Below are 20,840 nucleotides of genomic sequence, written 5' to 3'. Positions count from 1 at the left end.
AAATGTGAGAACTATACGTCCATGGATTGGTTTTGATAATTTACTCCCCCTCGAAGATAGTCTAAATAAGTACCAACCCGACTTTGAAACGGGTCGGTGGGGACACCTCCCTCAAATTGTTGTTGTTGTGGACCCCACTCTCCTTCCCCCCTCACGTTCCTATGCCCTCTTGGTCTCGACTGTTCCTCGGGTTGCTCAACTTGTTCCCCCTCATTATCAGCTGGAATACTCCAATGTGTGTCCATATTAACGACAACATTTATTGATTCCAAGAAACTCATTGTAAGATCGGTACCCTTGATGCATGTTAGAGTACGCATCACCCTTGGCACAAATATCCCATACGAGTTTGCCAATTGGGTTACAAAATCCCCTCCCGCTATTGGGCTCCCGGCTCGTGATGTGACCACCTTACTTGTCAAATATTGTGCAAGAAAATAAGGAATATTGCAACAAACGGTCGGTGTGATGATGCTCCATATAAAAAACAAATTCAAATTCGTTACTTTATCCCCATGTTTTTTTTATTAACTAAAAATGTCACGAGGCGGTGAATGAGACGATGAATGGGTGACTGGATTTGGCTTTCTTGTGAGACCCCGGAATGAAACTCGCCATTAGTAACTGTTGTCCAAAAACCATACCCATTTACACCTTGACAGTAATCCCTAGCAGTTGATCTTAAAAACATATAAAAAATGGGAGACATTGTTTCATGTTGCTCGTACAAGCCCATTCTCCATGCGAACTCGGGCAAACTACATTCTCTATATTGACCACCGAGACGAAAAACCAAGGCCGTGGGAAAGTAGGGATCAATCGTGTTCGTTTCAAAAGAAATCGTTGAGAAAAATTCCACACACAATTCCTTGAAGACCGCTTCCTTAATTGAAAATAAATTTCTCCACCTGTTAGTGAAAGATGCCCCATTTTCAAAGAATGTCTTTGTGAGATACGGGTTTAATCTTCCCAAAATCCTAATTTCATTCAACTTGTCCCAATCTATTGTTGGTGAAATGACAAACTCTCGATTGTAGAGCCACTCCAACCTGTTCATGAAGTTGTTCCACATTTCTTGTGGGAGATCATCAAGAAATTCATAAAACGGGTTTAGGCTTGATACATTACTTTGTTGCTGTTGAGGGGCTACTCTCGGACCCATAATACCTGCAAAATAGAAAATAAACCAAACCCAAAACGGAAAAATGGAAAACCATAGATTAAACGTGAACAGAAAACACAGAAAACGATCCACCCAGTTCTCACGTCGTGAGCTTGAAGCTCATGTCGTGAGGTCGGTTCGTCGAGAAAATCAGAATCGGGCATCATTGATGTAAAATCAAACCAAAACAAGCATTGGAGTTTCCTTAGTCTATAAATCTAAATCCATAGAACACACATGCAACAACAAATTCACTAAAAAAAGAACCATTTTCGACAATTGCATCTCAAGAACAAACCCTAACTTTAAATGCACAAAATTAGTAAAATTAACAAGATTAAAGTATGGGTATCTTACCGAAATCGCAGATGGAACACGAAATTGAGAAAAGTTTGAGAAAATCAGTGTAAAAATCGAAGTGTGGGGACCAATATCCTTTTCTGTTCATAAGTGGTTTCTAAGAAAGTGATAGTCAAATGTTTGAAGTTGTGTATAAGCTGGTCCCCTCCTTGTTTTTTAAAGCTCACGTCGTGAGTTTCGAACTAATTAAAAAAAGGGAAAATTTTACTTCCCACGTCCTGGTACTTAATCCCACATCGTGGTTTCGAGAATTTTGACCAAAAACTATAATTTTTCCCTTTAAAATTCTTACCATTCTTGAATTTAATCCCACACTTGATTTTTTACTTTTCTTTTAAAAATAAGATGACTATGATGACTTATTCTAAAACTTAAATGAAAATGCAAAACTAAATAAAAATAAAATGAAAATGCAAACCGAGCTAGGGTTGCCTCCCGAGAAGCGCTTCTTTTAAATGGAGTCGTGAGCCGGACTCCTTTCCCACTCTAAGTTGTTGTGGGTGGAAGTGGGATCTCCCTTTTCTCTTTTTGCTCCTTCTATTTTCTTTTGTAAGCTTGCACCCTTCTTATATATGCTTTCTTGGAATTTTCTTTCTTTGTTTGAATGTTGCATGCCTCGTGCTTTCTTTTAACTCCTTGGGATTTTTCATTATTCGAGTTCTTCACTTGATTTTCAACGAGTCCCTTTCTATCTATCTCCATTCTATTAAAATTTACCTCATTTCCTTCTTGATCATTCTCTTCATCACTTGAACTTAGCTCTTCACTTTCACAAACCTATTCATCTTGTATTTTTGGTGTAGTAAAGGCGAAGACTTCTAATACCATTGGAATTGAGGCTCTCGGCCTGGTAAGATTGACTTCGTTTTTAGGCCTTTCTCTTGTTTCAACCTCTTCTTCCATAAATATCTCTAATTCTTCAAGTTTATTGTCTTCATCCATAAAGAACACTTCATTTTGAATCTTAGACTTCTCAAATCCTTCAGCTCCGAATGTCATCTTTTCTTTTCCCACTCGCAAGGTGAGCTTTGATTCATGAACATTTACCAAGGCTCGCGCGGTATTAAGTAATGAGCGTCTAAGGATAATTGGTACATCTTCATCCTCTTTCATATCTATTGCCACAAAGTGTATTGGAAAAACAAAATTTCCAATTTTTACCAATATATCTTCAATTATGCCTCAAGGACGAGTCACCGGACGATTCTCCATATGAATTGTCATCCTTGTAGTCTTCAATTCTGAAAGGTTGAGCTTCTGATAAAACGAATAAGGCATTAAGTTTATACTAGCTCCAGAATTAGCTAAGGCAAATGTCTTCGTGTTATTTCCAAACTCACATGGTAGAGTAAGGCGTCCATGATCTCCCATTTTCTTTGGTATTCCTTCCATAATTACCATTGAACATTGTTCACTAAGAACCACCTTGGAAGTCTTCTCTAATTGTTGGCGAGTGTCGAGGATATCTTGTAGAAATTTTGCGTATTCGGGAATTTTGGCTAAGGCTTCAATAAATGGGGTATTAATTGGAATACCTTTGACTTTTTGGATAAATGTCTTGTTCTCTTTTTCCAATGGATGTGCTTTTGCTTGAGACGGAAACAGTAACAGAGGTTGATATGGCTCGACAAAAGAATAATTTTGCTGCCCAGACCCTGCCCACGACGTGAGCATGTGGTCCTCACGTCGTGAGACCTGTACAACAACTTCATCTTGTTTGTTAATCTTTTTTTTGGCTGTGGATCGGGATGCTTTGTGTCTTCATCTAATGCCTCTAAAAACTCAGAGATGACATTCTCTTCAGTGGATATGGCCATGACATGTGGTTGCGGTTTGTGATCGGGAATTTTAGGTGGTAACCGTTCATTAACTAGTGTAGTTAATTGCCCAAGTTGAGTCTCAATGTTTTTGATGGACACTTGTTGGTTTCTAATGGTAACATCAGTTGCATCATGTCGTTTTTCAGAAGCCTCCATGAACCTATTAAGCATTGACTCAAAGTCCATCTTCTTCTCGGGTGGTGGTTGTTCTTTTTGGTAATACCCCCATCTAGTTTGCCTATACTTTTCTTCCTTTTGCTTATTGTACTCTTCATACGACAACCATTATTTCTTTGGATTTCTCCAATCTTCATCAAATCGGTCTCCACTAGAATAACAAACTTGAAATTTTCTATTCCCATTTTCGTCTAAATGGAAATCTTTAGTTAAATGTGGCCCATTGCAATTTTTGCACCCCATACATATTGCGTCTATGGATTGATCTATTTTCATCATTCTTCGATCCATGTTATTTAACATTGCCAAAACCACCTCCATGTCTTCAGAAGCACCATTTCCGATTCCCTTGGCTCCGTCTTGTCGAGGGTTGTGGTATTCTCTTGAATGTTTAGAGAATTCTTCGATTAGCTCTTTAATTGTTGCATGATTCTTCTTTGTGAGAGGTCCTTGAGAATCGAGGAGCTGCCTTGTCGTCATGTTTACCCCATCATAAAATATAGATACTTCTTGTTGCTCATTAAGATCATTTTGGGGACAATTTCTTAGTAACCCTTTATATCACTCACATGCTTCATACAATGATTCCCCCGCTTGTTGCTCAAAATTAGCTATGACCTTCTTGAGTTTAGAAACCTTTTTTGGTGGGAAAAATTGTTGGATGAACTATTCACGCATTTGTGCCCATGTTGTGATTGCACCGGGTGGGAGTGTCTTCAACCAATCTTTAGCCGCTCCTTTGAAAGTGACCGGAAGCATTCTTAACAACACCGTTTCTCGTGGTACATTTTGAATATTAAAATAACCGGCGATGTCATTGACTTCATTGAGGTGTTTGTATGAATCATCATGATCTTTTCCATAGAATGAGATATCTTTTAGCACGGAAGGCATGTGTCCCTTTATCTCGTAGTTGGCGGTGGCGGGAATTTCGGGTTGCACAAGGCCCGGACCGGTGTCCTCACAAATTCTCTTCTTGTATGCCTCCATAGTAATGTCGGCAATGTTGGCCATCTCGTCTTTTGGCTCGCTTCCGGGTTCACTTTCTTTTTCTAATTCTGTTTCGGGCTCGTAACCAACGTCCTTTTTGTTAGGATTCTTCTCAAAGCCTTCGAACTTGCTTTCGTTTACCATCTTGTTGATTGATCCTCCAATGTGGTTGTCTTTCTTTTTATGAAATGCTAACTCCAGATCTTCAAAAGGTGGTGTCAATGGTGTCTTTGATCCGCAGGTCATATACTACTAAAAAAAAACGAAACAAAAACGTAAAAAAGAACTAAAGTAAAATAAAATGAGATTGCAGTTCTCACGTCGTGAGCGTGTATGCTCATGTCGTGAGTTCTAAAATGCAGAAAATTTAACTAATGCAGAAAATTAACTTTTTGTGGGTTTTACCCCACAAAAAGGATCGATTAATCAAAAGCAATTAAACTGACAACTGAAATAGCTGTTCCCCGGCAACGGCGCCAAAAACTTGATGTGAACAAATTATACCTATCTAGCTTTAAATTTATAAACCTAATTATTTATCTACTAATGCACCTATAGGCAGTGTACCTAGTCAATTTATAGTATAGTAAAGTAAGTTGGGTATCGAACACAGGGAACAAAATTCAATTTATTAAAATAATTTCTAAAAATTAATCTGAAATCAAATAATAACTAAAAAGGATTTTTTTATCTGATTTTGCAAGTTCAGATTAACTAAAACTAACAAACACTTAAACTAAGAATGGTTGTTATCAAGATATTAAAAACACTTTCATTTAGTTTTGAATCCACCTTTTTCCTATGTTTAGTTCTTATTTATGGATTAATAAAGTTGGTTACTAAAACAAATATTATTAGTAATCTTGATCATATCTCATAATATTTTCCTCAATTCATGAACTACTATGTAATGATCATACACAAGAAAACACAGAATTGATAATTAATGATAATTTAGCTATGTAAGATATATCTAAGGTAAATATCTATGATCAAGACGACTTACCAAACACAATTATGATTAATTCATGTTCTCCGACATAGTTAAAGTTGTTGTCTTTATTACCTAATCTAATATATGATGAATCCTAACTCTAATAGTTTAATGATCATAAACTACTAGGTACTCAAGCTCATACAATCTAAACTCATAATTTAAGTACACCTAACTTGAATGTAAACAACAAAGATTAAAGCTTTAACATGCTAGGAATTGATAATCAAACACAAACTAAATCCAACTTAATATAATCCATAAAATAAGAAACTAGCACATAGTTTAAGGTTTCATCTAACTAAATGAAAGTCTACTAAATTAGCTACTCATGGCAGAAGGTAAACACTCTAAGTCATAAGAATTCGACATGATTGAATTAATGCAAACCGAATGCGATGTGTGATCTTCTAATATTCAATCTTCAAACGTTTTCTCTTCTAAAAGGTTGTTTTTCGCACTTTTCTGACCTCTAAACTCGATTATCTCTCTAGAATATCAGATTCCAACCTCTAAAAGTCGATATGCAAAGGGATATTTACAGTTTCCAAATATCGCATCTCACTTCGTGAGAATTAGGGCTCATGCCGTGAGCTCAGTACAATTCGTGCTCGGCAAGGAAACTGCATTCCGCGTATAAATCTTCTAGAATAATCTGTACTCACGTCGTGAGCTATAAATCTCACATCGTGAGTTCTGTCTTTGCACAAGCGTCGTGAATTTTCTTACAAACACAACGTGTTACTCTATTGCCCTGCCGTGGGGAGTGTATTTGCTTGGTTCTTCTTTCTTTTAAGCTCCATTAAGCTCCTGATTTAGCTCCAGTCATTCCAGGTTCCAATATTTGTCACTTCTGGTACTTTTTCCTAAAAAATGTCCTATTTGATTGCAAAATGTAATCTAACTCAATAATTATCAAATATCTTTGCTATTAACCAAAATATTACCTAATTGCTCATTTATCGTCTAGCGTATCCTTGTGACACCAACACTTTGGTCAGTTGATGCTCGTGTCCTTCGGTCTTAATTTCTAGTTGTTTTTTTATATTGTAATAAAAACAATTTGAAATTGTCATGTCATCCAGGTCAACTTGGATAACATATCTATCTTCCATTTTCTAGTTCAAACTCTTTTGTTTCTTATATTTCTTATGCCCATTCTGAATTGTGAAATGTCACCTATTACTAGTGCGAGTGGCATAAAATATTATGTTCTTTTTTTTAGATCATTTTTCTAATTTTGTTTGGATGTATCCACGTATTAAATAAATTTGATGTCTTTGCAAAGTTCTTACATTTCACATTCAAACTCAATTCAAACAGGAAATTGAAATCTTTTCAGTATGATTATGATTACGGGGGCTAATTGTCACATCGCCAATTTCATTCCTTCTTTGACAAACACGACATTCAATTTTGTTTCTCTTGTCCCCGGCCTCCCAACAAAACATAAAAAATCCGAACACATGATTCGTTCAATAAATAGCGTTATCAGTAGTCTGTTCTTCCATGTTTATCTTCCACCAACTTACTAGGTGGAAACTCTCCATGTGGCTCGTCACTCCTCAACCTCACTCCATCAAACTCCATCAAAGACAACATACCATTTTATTAAATAGTATAACAAAGCGTGATCTATATATTATTTTGTGTTGATTTAGGTGTGTTTCATTTCAGCTAAATGTTGATGATTTAAGTATGACTCAGACAAAAATGTATAAATTTAAGAATAAAATAATAAGTACATAAAACATGTAGCAGCATATGCAGATACACGGATAAATGAATAGAAATATGCATGAATGATGTATGCATATATAACATACATGTATGTAAAAAGGGTAATGATTACATGCATGTATGTATGATTGATGGGTTGGTGGGTATGCGAGAATAATGTAGTCTAACATCCAACCAAAGCAAAAGAGACCTAAAAGAGTTCAGGGTCAGGTAGTTGTCAATTAGTTGTCTCTGTAGTCTTGGATTTTGGCCCATGCCAACAAATATGCCATTCGATTTTACATACATTATCTTTTATAAAATATAAAATTATACATACCAAAAGTCTAGTACATGTAATTATTTATTTTAAAAGTTTAGTTATATAGTATCGGTTAGGTTAAAGGTAGTCGTCGTGATTTTTACTAGAGATGAGTAAGAGGTCAAAACAAGCCAGTTTAATATTAGTTGGGAGGGTAGGTTCGGTGACTTTGGTTAGTATCAATATATATATATATATATATATATATATATATATATATATATATATATATATATATATATATATATATATATATATATATATATAATGAAAATATTAAATGATTATAAAAATATCATTACTAAAAAAATAATCTGATTCAAGAGTTTGTGTACAGGTTATTAACATTTGAGCATATAACATATTTTGTTTTTTCATCAGCCACGTTATTTATTATGTCATTATTATGTTCTTGTACATTGTATATTTAACCTTCTCATTCAATAATATTAAATTATACTCATACAAATATATATGAATTCCAAATTTTTATTATTCACATTTTTTATTTAATATTAAATAAGATTTAAATTATTAAATAGTATATTTATCACGATTATATAATATTATCAATGTTTTTCTTTATATTTTTATATAACTAAAGACATAATAATTTAATCATATTTTTAATAGTTTATTGCAATATATCTATTTATTTCAATACTAACATCTAGTAATATTTTAAATCATCTTATATTGAATTATGATGTGCGTTTGAGAAACAATAAACTAAAATGAGTAGAATGAGAGAAAGATGAGTTTTTTTGGTGTTGAGGAAAAAGATTGTTTTTAAACCGATAATTCAATCAAATGTCTCATAACCATAGCCACAACCTCTTCCTCTGCTTCTAACATTAACCGAGAAATAGAAACCCTTGTCGTTTGGGACAAGGACATGTTCATGCAGAAGCGAGTTATTATTCAGGATCATTTTATTAGGGTCCAACTACAACATATCCAATCTTCCTTATCAGTCATGTTTATTACGATTTATGCTTAGTAAGATTTGGAAAGTAAGAAAAGCTTGTGGTTTTCATTTCCCAGTTGATGTTAGAAATAGAGGGAGAAGTTATGGTTATGGTGTAACATCCAAATTCCTGGTACATATTTTATTATGGCTTAAAATTGTCTATTTGCTGAAAATCTAAAAACTATGGAATTTATCTGAAGGCGTCGCGGCGCCAATATATGGGTGCGATGTGTCCGAGCTGTGGATTGTTGGCTTTGTCTTGGGAATTTGGCTTATTTAAAGGGCACTGTTAGGAAGTAATGTGGATAAAACACAAAACCAAAAAGCACACAAGACACAGTATTTATGTGGTTCGGTTAAGATGACCTACGTCCACGAGCAGGAGGGGAGTATAATTTATTTATGAACTCTCAAACAGAGGTTGCAAGTAAAATTCAACCGATATTCGTCTATCACTTTAGAATTCAAGACACAAACAAATAACTAGTATGCATCTCTACTTATAGACAAGCACCTGGAACCTTCATCCTTGATATACATTGCATGAGCATCAACAACACACATGATGAAGTTTCATCATCCATAAAGACGCAACACAAAATACCCAACAGTCCTTCTGTGATGTCGAGATTCTAAAGTCACAAAGACCGAGCCTTCAATATTATAGAATGTTCCACTGGAACTTGTTGCTATAAAAAATTTCATGGTTATGAAGTTTCAAATTCAAGGAACACTCCTTGAACACTTCTCTTGCATTAAAGCTTCCAACTCACATGTAGATTTTATAATTATCTCCCATTATGGAAACATTTCCATAGTCCCATATGACCATCAATTCTGACCAAGAACCATCTTATTCCAAAACGTGTCACTATGGTCCATTTCAACCAATTATACTTCTACCCGTCCACAAACAAGAAATCTTCAGTAAAACCTTAGAATATTCTTGACAGTTATTTAACAACTTTAGTCACATAAAATTCTAGTCCTTTTCTCAAAATGCTCAAGGCATCTGAAAAATTAGAATAAGTACATATTATAGCATATGTGGTCAATCTTATATCCGAAGCATATGAGACTCAACTCATTTTTACCTATACAAGGATTTAATATTTGTTCAATTTCTTGCTATAATATTTTCATATATCGAATCTCCTATGTTGAAACACTTCAGCATGCTATTCACATATGTTTTGACTAAGTTCCATTAAACTATATGATCTAAACCTTTAGATTCGAAGTACGAGTTCCCTCTCCCTTAAGCCCACTATAGCAAAACAATTCCCAAATTTTTCAATCTGCAAAATAGAGACATCGTTTCCTACAAAAAAATATTGTACTCACGCAATCCCATCAAAATAATTATGCCCCCACTAGATTTGACATGTACTCGGAAATAAAATAGACTTCTAGAAATCAATACCCTTTGACTTTCATATAAAAGTGCAAATTTCCGTTATGCGATGCTTTGCTAAGTCTCTAATTAGACTTCGGATAGTGTGTGTGTGTGTGTTTAAACCCTTTAAGATTGATAGCTATATCTCTTGAAAGTTCAAACAATTCCTTGCCATTCCTCACAATTCGAAATATGAAGAGGGATGTCATAATCATATTGTGAATTTAAGAATGCAATTAACACAACCAATATTCGTATTGATCTTTATCGGATCTTAAAAATCTATCACATAATGTATTCCTCATAATCATTTTCATGAATCAGAGCAAAATCTTTTGCCACTTGTATTTGAAGGTGCATACATTCATATCCATGTGAATCTTTCATTTTCAACCTATAGTCTTAAGACAAGGTTTAGGAAAAACCAAGCTCAACCTTAGCTTCCTTCATGGACTGAACTTCAATATTCTAAATTTCTTGCCTCTTTGGCAGCTCAAGGCCTAACAGTGCTTTTGTGTCATTAGCAGCTCACCCCATATTGATCAATGTACATTTAGTGACTAACATACTTTACTTTTTCATTATATGAAAAACATAGAAATCAAAAGCATTGCCAACTTAACTGGAGGTGTAAAGAAATAAGAATGTGTCAATTAAACACAATAACTTTTCAACCTCAGGTCGCGTGCTAGTGATAACTAAAAGCATCATTGTCGATTTTCTCTTGCAATTATCAAGATCAATACGACTCCCACTGACTTCTTGACATATAAATTTGTCTCTCAAGGAACATTCCTCGACAAGATAAAACAAGTATTCAAAAGTTTGTGCAGATTCCAAACAAGAAAACACTTTGATTAACAAACACATTACAACTCCAATTCTTAATGTGCTTGAGTAAGGAAAGCATTATTACTCCACATATTACGAGATGTTATCAACCTTCTTAGTTTGTAATGAGTTTCAATATACAATTTGTAGTTACTAGAGTATAGCTGTAAAACTTGATTGGAACAAAGTATGACTCATCTTTGAACGAACCATTTCCAGTAAATGTTTGATTCGTCTTCTTAGTCATACAGTTGAACTAAGATGTTCTTTGAGGAGTCGATTGTGATATAATTCCATAATTACTAAGATGATCATAAAACATGATACTAAAGTACGTTGCTTTCTTTTAAGATTGGATAATCTTTTATCTTTGTGCCTAATAGATTTTTCTCTTCGTTTTGTTACTCTTTGAACTTTTCAAAAGTATTAGAATTTTGTTTAATCTTATAAGCAAAATCATATTTACTGAAGCATATGTAAATCATGACGAACAGAGTTATCGTCCCTTGTGGTGGATCTAAAGAGTCCATATCAATATGTACTAGATTCATCAATCCTTCACTTGCCTCGCATAAACATGTGAATAATGATTTATTCATAATTTTCCAATGAACAAGATTCTCATGCATCATTCGATTCAAATTGTATGACTCCAAGTTTCTGTCCAATTGGTGATGAGATTTCTTTTCACTTGGTTGATTATGATAGTACCACAAGCACGATTTCATAAGAATCAAATCCATAATTAATATTGATAATATTAGAAACATGATGAACACATTCATTTTTGACATTGCAAGGAAATATAAAATAAGGTAACAAAACATCACTTTTATTGATAAAAATAAAATTGGAACTTGTCCTTACAATGCATAAAAAGGAAAACCTACATTTTTAGAAATATTAAAAAAAGTAAAAGTAGTCTACTAAATTATCCAAACTCCTTAGTAGTAGCACCAAATTCTGACCATCGAACCATGCAACCAAAGTCCATTTCCCACGATCAGATTTAGCTCACTTTGCTCAAGCTTCCTTCTTTCTTTTACATCCTCCAATACCCTCAAAATATGATCATCACATTATGTATTTAGAATCTATGAATAAGAACTTATTAAGGTAATGAAGTTGGATAATGGATGTACCTGGAATAGAGTCACACAAATTGACTTTACCATCTTTAAGATCTTGCAGGTATTTCGCGCAGCTTCGATTTCAATGTCCCTTAAATTAACAGTAGAAACAGATGGACTCATTGTGGTCAACATATGAAACAATCATCGAATGTCCCTTTCTCTTTACCATACGATCAAATAGTTTGACCTTGGTTGATCCCTTTCGATTGGGAACTGAAATCCTTTATTGATCACCATTGTTACCATTGTCAATATCCATGCAACACTTGGGATTTGACCCTATAAGCATTTCTGCTTCAGCAACTATCAACATATGGGTCATATCAATTAGGGTCATGTCAAGGTTCCTCATATGAAAGTTGTCAAAGAGCTGACCATAAGAATCAGGAAGTGAAAGAAGAACCAAATCACTGTCTTGCTCCTTTGGGAATACGACACCCGTTCTTCCTAACTTTTCAATGTACGATTTTATTTTCAGAACATACGCACACACATAGTCTCCATCTTTATGTTTACAAGCCAATAAGGATTGAGTTGTTTCATATCTTTCAACTTGAAAAAAAACATGATGTTGGGAGAGTCACAGGAGGAGGAGGTGGAAGAGTTGAAGAGAGACGATGTCCAGTTCCACCATTTCCTAAGGAAGGGAAGACAATTTCACCTTGACTCGAATGTGGAAGACCATCTCCAAATGATTAAGAAAAAGCATTTCCATAAGAACGAATAAGGCCATTTCTATCTTGATTAGACGTCTATAGTTAGGAGAAGAGAGAATTCTAGTTAGTTGATTTTAATCCTTAATTATTAACCTAAATTTAAATTAAGGCTAGGATCTATATTTTCATCTCGTAATATGAAGAGGGATGTTGTAGTCATATCACAAAACTATTTTAGGTAGGTAGAAACATTTCACAGATTTCAATCACATGAAACTCCTAGATCTTTTGAGATTGTCATTGAAACATCAATGACATGTTTAATATCGAATTATGCTCTTACCAATTGTGACTTGGATGTCGAGGATCACAATTTAGATGTGAATAACCATGCAAACCCACTCAAACATCCTAGATCGATTTATAATCTCCCATTGATGTGTCGGTTAACCACACACGCTCCATCAACAATTATAAACATGAGTTGTTTCATCATTTCATCTTTATAGTCTCATATTAGTGTTTCAGTTAACCGCATACACTCCACTAACGATTCATAAAGAAATGATGTGCGTTTTTCATGGATTAGCATACATTTTCACATTTTTTCCTAAACTAACTAGCACGGGATTTTAGAAGGTTCTAGTACTTTATAGCATTATACTTTTAATGTGATTATATCCTATCAAACCTGTTTGGCTAACGACCCTCCACCATACAAAGGAGTGGTGCGTGAAAAAGACACCCAATAAACGGTTATTTTATAGGCTATTTCCTTATACCCCTCTTATAGTATGGCTTCGTGAATGAGGCATACTATTGATTCTACTGACTTTTCTCATACATATAGTATTAAAGTTCTTATACATACGTATAGGCTGTATTTTAAACATTTTAAAACTTCAATGTTTAAATATTAGTTATCTAAATTAATCATATAATTAATTAATCAATTTAAGACTAACATGGATTTTATAATTATAATTTAATTAATCTTGTAATTAAATTTATTAAGTCCATAAGGATAATTAAATTTAATTAATCTTATAATTAAATTCATAAGGATAATTCAATTTAATTAATCTTATAATTAAAATTATCTATTCCATGATTATCTCTTAATATTTAGGGTTTTATATTTAATCATATAAGACATTCAAAATCCGGATTTCAGCATAATTAAAACCAGATAATCACTAAAAATAATCCTACTAATCAGATTAGGCAGGAAAATCTTGAAAATCGGTTTTAGATTGGTGTCACGTCGTGGCAAAAATCATGTCACGTCGTGAAAGACAAAATTTCAAAAATTCTTTTTTGTTTGTTCAATTCATCTCATGTACAATCAATGTTAGACACACCAAGGATCTAATAACAATGATAGATTTTATAGGTTATAAAACACATGTACATGCAAAAAAATCACTTAACATTTAAAGGCACATGCAACTTATAACGCTCTATGTAATAACACTTTAAAGGTAACATACAATGAATATAAAGAAACCTACAAGAACCCTACTATAATCAGAATAAGTAGATCTAGGGTTACATACATTTGAATTGTTGTAGCAAATAATTCTTTGATACCTTTCCTTTAGATATTTAGAAAGAAAGCACCAAAGTATGATACCTCTAATGGCTCACATCCAAAAACTAGAAACCCTAGAATGAAGAGGAAAGAGGGAATGTGAGGGAATTTTTGTTCATATATTACAAGGTGATTTTTCTCACTATACTATATATTACAATATGCATCCTCCGTATGTTAGGGTGTGGATATGTTGTAGTATGTTGTTATGAAAGTAAACTACTTTAGTTAGTTGCATGTTGTTGTTGGATTGGTTGTTTGTCTGTCTATTATATATGTTGATATATCATGTTGTAAGTTGAGGGTGGTCCAACTATGTGCTGAAGGACAAGATACTCAATACAGACTAGCTTTATGTTGAAGGCCAGGGGTGAACCAACTTTATGTTGAATGCTAAGGAGCAGACTAACTTTATACTGAAGGCCAACTTTTTGCTAAAGTCCATTGTTGGTATGCATTGTATGTATATTGTTGTATGTCGTATCTATGGGAACTCACTAAGGTTTGTACTTACAGTTGAAGATTAAATTTTTCAGGTACTTCTTCGGATCACGGAAAGGTAAAGGCGTGATTGTACACACACATAAACAACTTTATGTTTTGAGACTTCCATGATGATTTTCTTTATTACCTGATTATGGATTGCGGTTTATGAAAAAATTGTTTTATCTTGATTACGTTTTTATGAAAATGGGTGTTTATCTTATTTTGAAAATGAAAAATTTGTTGTGAAAATCGGAACATTACAAGTTGGCATTAAGAGCCACGGTTTGAGAGATTTGGATGAATTTTTTTTTTGTGAAAATTAAGATGTTAAAAGTTGGTATCAGAACCCTTGTTTGAGGGAGTTGGATGAACATTTTTATGATTCCAAAATTGAACTAGGATTTGGGAATTGTTACAAGATATTTTCAAAAAAGAATTTACTATAAGGGAAAAGAGATGTGATGTATATAGTTAGTCGGAGCTTGAGAAGGAAAGTGATTCCCTACATATATCCATACTGAGTTATATTTATTGATATGTGAATGATTAGAAATTCATTCTAGGAAGTAGGCTAGGCATCTTTTCAGGAATTGCATGTTAGAATTGTTTGATATATGGGATACCATTTAGCATATGAATTGTTTGTTATGTGCTACTTAAGGTTCATGCTGATATTATTAGTTGCTAAGTGTATGCTCTGGAGTTGTACATAACTAGGATTCTATAGCCTTACTTCCTGTTTCTTGTCTGGTTGTGAAGTTAGTGTAGAATAATTTATTCGACCGTCTATCTAACCATGCGTTATGTATGGCTTGCATACATCAGGCGGCCATCGATGTTAGTAGAGACTTCTAGCGATATAAGAGCGAAGATGGAAGAAATCCTATGAGAGTCTAGGAATATTATCTTATGGGAGGTGTTGGATCGTCAGACTTGTCTGTGTCTAGTATTCCCACGATTCAGGAATTGCATGATGTGAATCATCCGAATCATCTTGATCTTGCCCAAAAAGTTAAAGTCAAATGAGGCATCGAGGGTGATGAAAATTCAAAGTTTTTTGAAGGAATTATTATTCACGTAGTGTACATCTAATCATATGCAGTTGATGATATTTAAGGTTGACTTTGAGAAAGCTTATGACTCACTTTCTTGGGTTATCTTATTGATATCATGGGGATTATGGGTTTTGGTGTTGATGGATTAGGATAGTTCTTTCTTTTCCTAGAGCTTCTGTTCTAGTTAATGGGTTTACTATGGAAGAGTTCATATTCTGAATGGTCTTAGACATATAGATCATTTCTCTCCTTTCCTTTTTCTTATGGTTATGTAGGGTCTCCATGTTTCTCTTACTCATGCCAGAGATGCTCAGGTTTTCACTAGGATGACTATTGGCAGTGCTAATATCGTCATATCTCATTTTTTTTACGAAGACGATGCATTTTGTTGAATGATTAGGAGTTGGAGAATGCTAGGATAATTCTTATTATTTTACGATGTTTTTTCTTAGCATCGGGGTTAAAGATAAAATTACTTAAAAGTAAGTTGATAGGGGTCGGAGTCTCTTTTGCTTAAGTGGAGGAAGTGGCTAGTGTTCATGGGTGTGTTCCTTTTCGTCTACCTTTTTTTTCATCTTGGGTTACCGGTTGGTGTAAGTATGGCTCGGGTAGCTAGTTGGAAGCTGGTGATTGGTCTTTTTTATGTAAGTTGACGGCTTGGAAGGCTAAAGCTTTATTTACCGGGGTCAACTTACTTTATTGAGATATGTGCTTGGTAGTTTGGGTTTGTATTTTATGGCAGGTTTTGTAGTTCCAATGTCAGTTTTGAAATTTTAGAATCTTATTGTGCTTGATTATTTTGGGGTACGAATATAGATAATTGAAAGTTACATTAAATGAGGTAGGATAAGATGTTGTCTAGTCATAATGAAGGTAGGTTAGGTATTGGTGGTTTGTTTTCTTTTAATCAGTATATGCTTTTTAAGTGGTGGTGGAGATTCTTTCACTCTACATATTGTTTGTGGGTGTGGGTTGTTAAAGTTATTTATGTTCAAGATGGTGGGTTTAGATCATTGGTCCCTTCTAGGACCAGTTTTTGGACATGGTTTGCTATTCTAAAGGTGGTTTGTCAATGGAAGGATCAAGGACAGGATTTGATTTCTCTTTGCAAGATTAAAGTTGGTGATATGAAGTATACAAATTTCTTGCATGTCATTTGGATAGGAGATAGTACTTTGTCTACCTCTTTTCATCAGATTTACAGTTTGGATAAGACTACAAATGAGGTAGTAGCAGAACATTTTATGTCAACTTTTTTTAGTGTTTTTCTTCGTCGTCCTCCTTGTGGCAGTGTGGGGGAAGAACAGTGGCTTGGTTTTATTTATTTGATGCAGGAGGTTCAACTTTCCAATCTTTCGGATAGGATGGTATGGTCTTTAGAGACTTCCGATAAGTTCTCTGTTTCTTAGGCGATGAAATTTTTTGGATAGTGGTTCTCTTATGGGGGATATGGTGGAAACTAGATGGAACTCATGGGTGCCAATAAGGCTCAACATTTCTATGTGGAGTATCGCTTAGGAAAAAATCCTATGAGGGAGAGGTTGTCAGCTATAGGGATAGAGGTGGAGTCTATTCTTTGTCCTATATGTCATTCTCATGTTGAGACAATAGATCATGTTTTTGCTGAGTGTGATGCTTTGACACCTCTCTATATTCAGATTGCTTTATGGTGGGACTTGGAAGTTTCGACAGATTGGTCTATTTCTACTCTTACTTTTTGGTTAGAAAAGGTTCCTCCTTTTAGTTCACAAAAGAAGGTGTTTGATGTAGTGGTTGTAACTTCTTTTTTGATCCTTTGGAAGTTTAGGAATGCTTCAGTTTTGGGGACGATTGCTCCAAAGAAATCAACTCTTTTTGATGAAGTTGTTACTGTTGGATTAAGTGTCTAAGGTCCTAACTAAATTGGTATAATGTTGATGAATAAAAGTAAAGTCATTTTTGGGTTGCCCTCATAACCGGGAAATAACTTGGATTGATCAAGTGAGAGAGATAAATGATTTGTTAGTTTATTATGTGATTTATAAATTAATTAGAAATAGTTAATAATTAATTATGAATTAATTAAAAATAGTCAGAATTGATTAATTATTAATCAGAGTTAATCTGGAATTAATTCGGGATTAATTGGAATTAATTGAAGGTGCAAGGGATGAATTGTAATCGTTCAATAGTTAAACAAAAGAGGCAATTCTAGAATTTACCATCATATGGATGGTTTGGGGAGCTCTTTTAGAGTTTCCAGACGCCTCTTGCTAGTAGATAAGGAAAAAAGATTTGGATTGGGATTAAATCTATTATTTAATCATTCAAATTACTAAGACTATAAATAGGACCCCTGGGGTACCTAATTTCGTGGCTCTCTCATACATAATGTTGAAGAACGAAATTCTCTTCTTGTGTCCCCTCTCTCCATTAATCCTAGGGTTTCTTGAGTTTTTGGTGTGAACCATTAGAGACCCGCATATTATTGGAGGTAGGTTTTCCAAGGAGACAATAAGATCTTGATTAGCTTGATTGGAATCAAGAAAAAGTATGTATCCCCAACCATGAATTTCGATTCATAGGGTTTTAGTTTGTGTTTTAATAAGTATCTTGCTATTAGATGTGAAGAATGCATAAATCCTTTAGGTTGCATGTACCCTTAAGTGTTAAGTGAATTCTACAAATACATTGTTATTGTAACATAGAAAACTCGTCAGTGGTATCAGAGCCTTGTCTTCCACTTTAATGGTGCCTAACAGATGAAATCGAAACAAAAAAGTCGACAAAACTGTCTATCATGACATGACCAGTCCTCTATCACGACGTGAAGTCTATCTTGAATGCGACATCCAGATTTTTTTGCCTTAATTCAAAAGATATGATAATTACTAGTTACTCCATGTTATTTTAAATATATAAAATTTGAATATATCAAGTAGGTAATTAATAATCCTAATTTGAATATGAAAAGAAGATTATATAATATAATTATCAACTATAAGATATTATAATTATCCTAATAAGATTTAAGAAAATTAATTAAAAGTCTAATTTTAATAGATAATTCTAACATCCTATTTAGTTCAGTTATTAATTATTAAATGTTAATTGAATTAATATGATTTGAACCTTGTAATTTAAAAAGCTTTAAAATACACCTTATACATATGTATAAATGTCCATTTCTATATGTATCATTAAAAGTCATTCGGATCTCTAGTACGCCTCATTCACGATGCTATACTATAGGAGAGGTATAAAGAAACGACCTATAAAATGACGGTTGAATGGGTGTCCTTTTCACCCACCGCTTCTTTGTATGGTGGAGGGTCGTTAGCTGAACGAATTTGATAAGACATAATCACATTAAAAGTATAATGTCTAAAGTACTAGAATCGTCTATAAAATCCAACTCTAGTTACTTTAGAAAAGAATGTGAAATTATATGCTAATCCATGAAAACGCGCATCATTTCTTTGTGAGTCATTGGTGGAGCATGTGTGGTGAGCCGGCACACTAATGTGGGACTACAAAGTTGAAATGATGGTACATATTCAAAATTTATGGTTGTTGATGGAGCGTTTGTGGTTAACCGACACATCAATGTGAGATAATAAATGACCTCAAGGATGTCATGCATGTTTGAATGGTTATTCTCATCTTATTTGCGATCATCGGCATCCCAGTCACAAATCGAAGAGCATAATCTAAGATTAACACACCATTGATTGTTCAATGATCTCAAAAGATCTAGGAGTTTCATCGTGATTGAAATTGGTAAAATGTTTTACCTACCTAAAATAGTTTACTTATATGACTATGGTATCCCTCTTCATGTTACGAATTATATTTATGGTTCGTAACCTTAATTTAAAATTAGGTTAATAATTAAGGAATAAATCGACTAATTTAAATTTTCTCCTTTAGGTTAAATGGAATCCTCTCCCACATATTCACTCACTTTCTAATACTAGATTCTAATTGTTCTCTATCCAGAATTGCTCATTTGCTATGGGATCTTCCTCGATTTTTAAGGTTTGTTTTGATCGGATACACTTCAAGTATAAAGAACCAAAGCAAACTAATCTAAGAAAAAAAAGAACAGAAAGTAAAGAAGACAAGGAATTCTCCAAATTGTCTTCCACCAAGAAAGGATTTGTTTTCACCAAGAAAACGGGTTGTTAAAAAGGCAGTTACCAAGACGATTACATTAGGGTTTTACCCTAATGTTGAATATATACTAATCCATACAAGTATATCCCTTGATTGAAGGAATTGTATCTAATCTATACTAAGAACCGATCTTCATAACAAAGATATCGGATCTACTATCTATTTTATACTTATCTGTATCATTACCTAATACACAGAAGATTACATAGAATAACTATCTTCACGGTGACACTGATAGACTTTATACGTTGGCGTTGTTAGTGATGTAGACGTTGACGCTGACAGATAGTATGTAGAGTGTTTGACTCATCATATCATAAGGCGTGACCTTACAATACCCCCTATCTGATGATGTCAAAACTAATCTTCAATGAATCCTTCAACTCGTGCTCCCCCTCATAGTAAGCTTGAAATTTTAAGTTCTTCAACTTTAACGAATGCTCTCCCTGAGAAGATGAATGAATTACCATTTTTGCTTGTCAAGAAGTTGAGATAGCCTTTATGAATCGCAGCGGACGGACGAAGAGATGGTGAACTGAGAATGTTGATGTCAGCTTGACTCCCCCTTAGATTTGATGTCAGCTTGACTCCCCCTTACACTTTGCTTTTCTATAGATCAATAACATTTAGTAGTTTCTTCAGCTTTAGCAAGATTCACCACCTTTTTGACATCAGCAACAAATACAGGTTTGGAGGAAGCAACCAGAGTATCAGAATTACAACTTGCAGTTAAGTAAGATTGTGATGTCTCCTGATAGTATACGTTTGGACTAGCATTCATTAACATAGTATTTCGAGATCTCATCACCGTATGGTTTCATACGCTGACTCGTTAGTTACTTTTATTAGAAGAAAAGGGCAAGAGTGGTATGATGCGTGTAACACATTCCGCTATGAAATGTACCCATCTGCAAAGAGTGTCGAAGTTTTATCAGTGTATGGCTAATACAGTGAATCATTAACTTCTTAACAGAAGAATTGTTGGGAAAGAGTGGGTAGGTGCGTGTAATATATCACGGACAA

The 20,840-nt window shown here is 34.1% G+C and overlaps 1 non-coding gene across 1 annotated transcript; it reads left to right on the top strand.

The window, feature by feature from the left end:
• Positions 1 to 4,042: 4,042 nt before the first annotated feature.
• Positions 4,043 to 4,149, top strand: LOC145117844 (small nucleolar RNA R71). The gene has a single exon (XR_013712838.1). It is a non-coding gene; the product is annotated as a small nucleolar RNA R71 (small nucleolar RNA).
• The last annotated feature ends 16,691 nt before the right edge of the window (positions 4,150 to 20,840 follow it).

Source organism: Lactuca virosa, chromosome 5 (genome assembly GCF_052849685.1).
Source record: "Lactuca virosa cultivar CGN04683 chromosome 5, Lactuca_virosa_CGN04683_v6, whole genome shotgun sequence".
In the NCBI taxonomy this organism is placed as follows: Eukaryota; Viridiplantae; Streptophyta; class Magnoliopsida; order Asterales; family Asteraceae; genus Lactuca; species Lactuca virosa.
The sequence above is the reverse complement of the archived record's forward strand: the minus strand, read 5'-3'. Positions and strand labels throughout refer to the sequence as shown.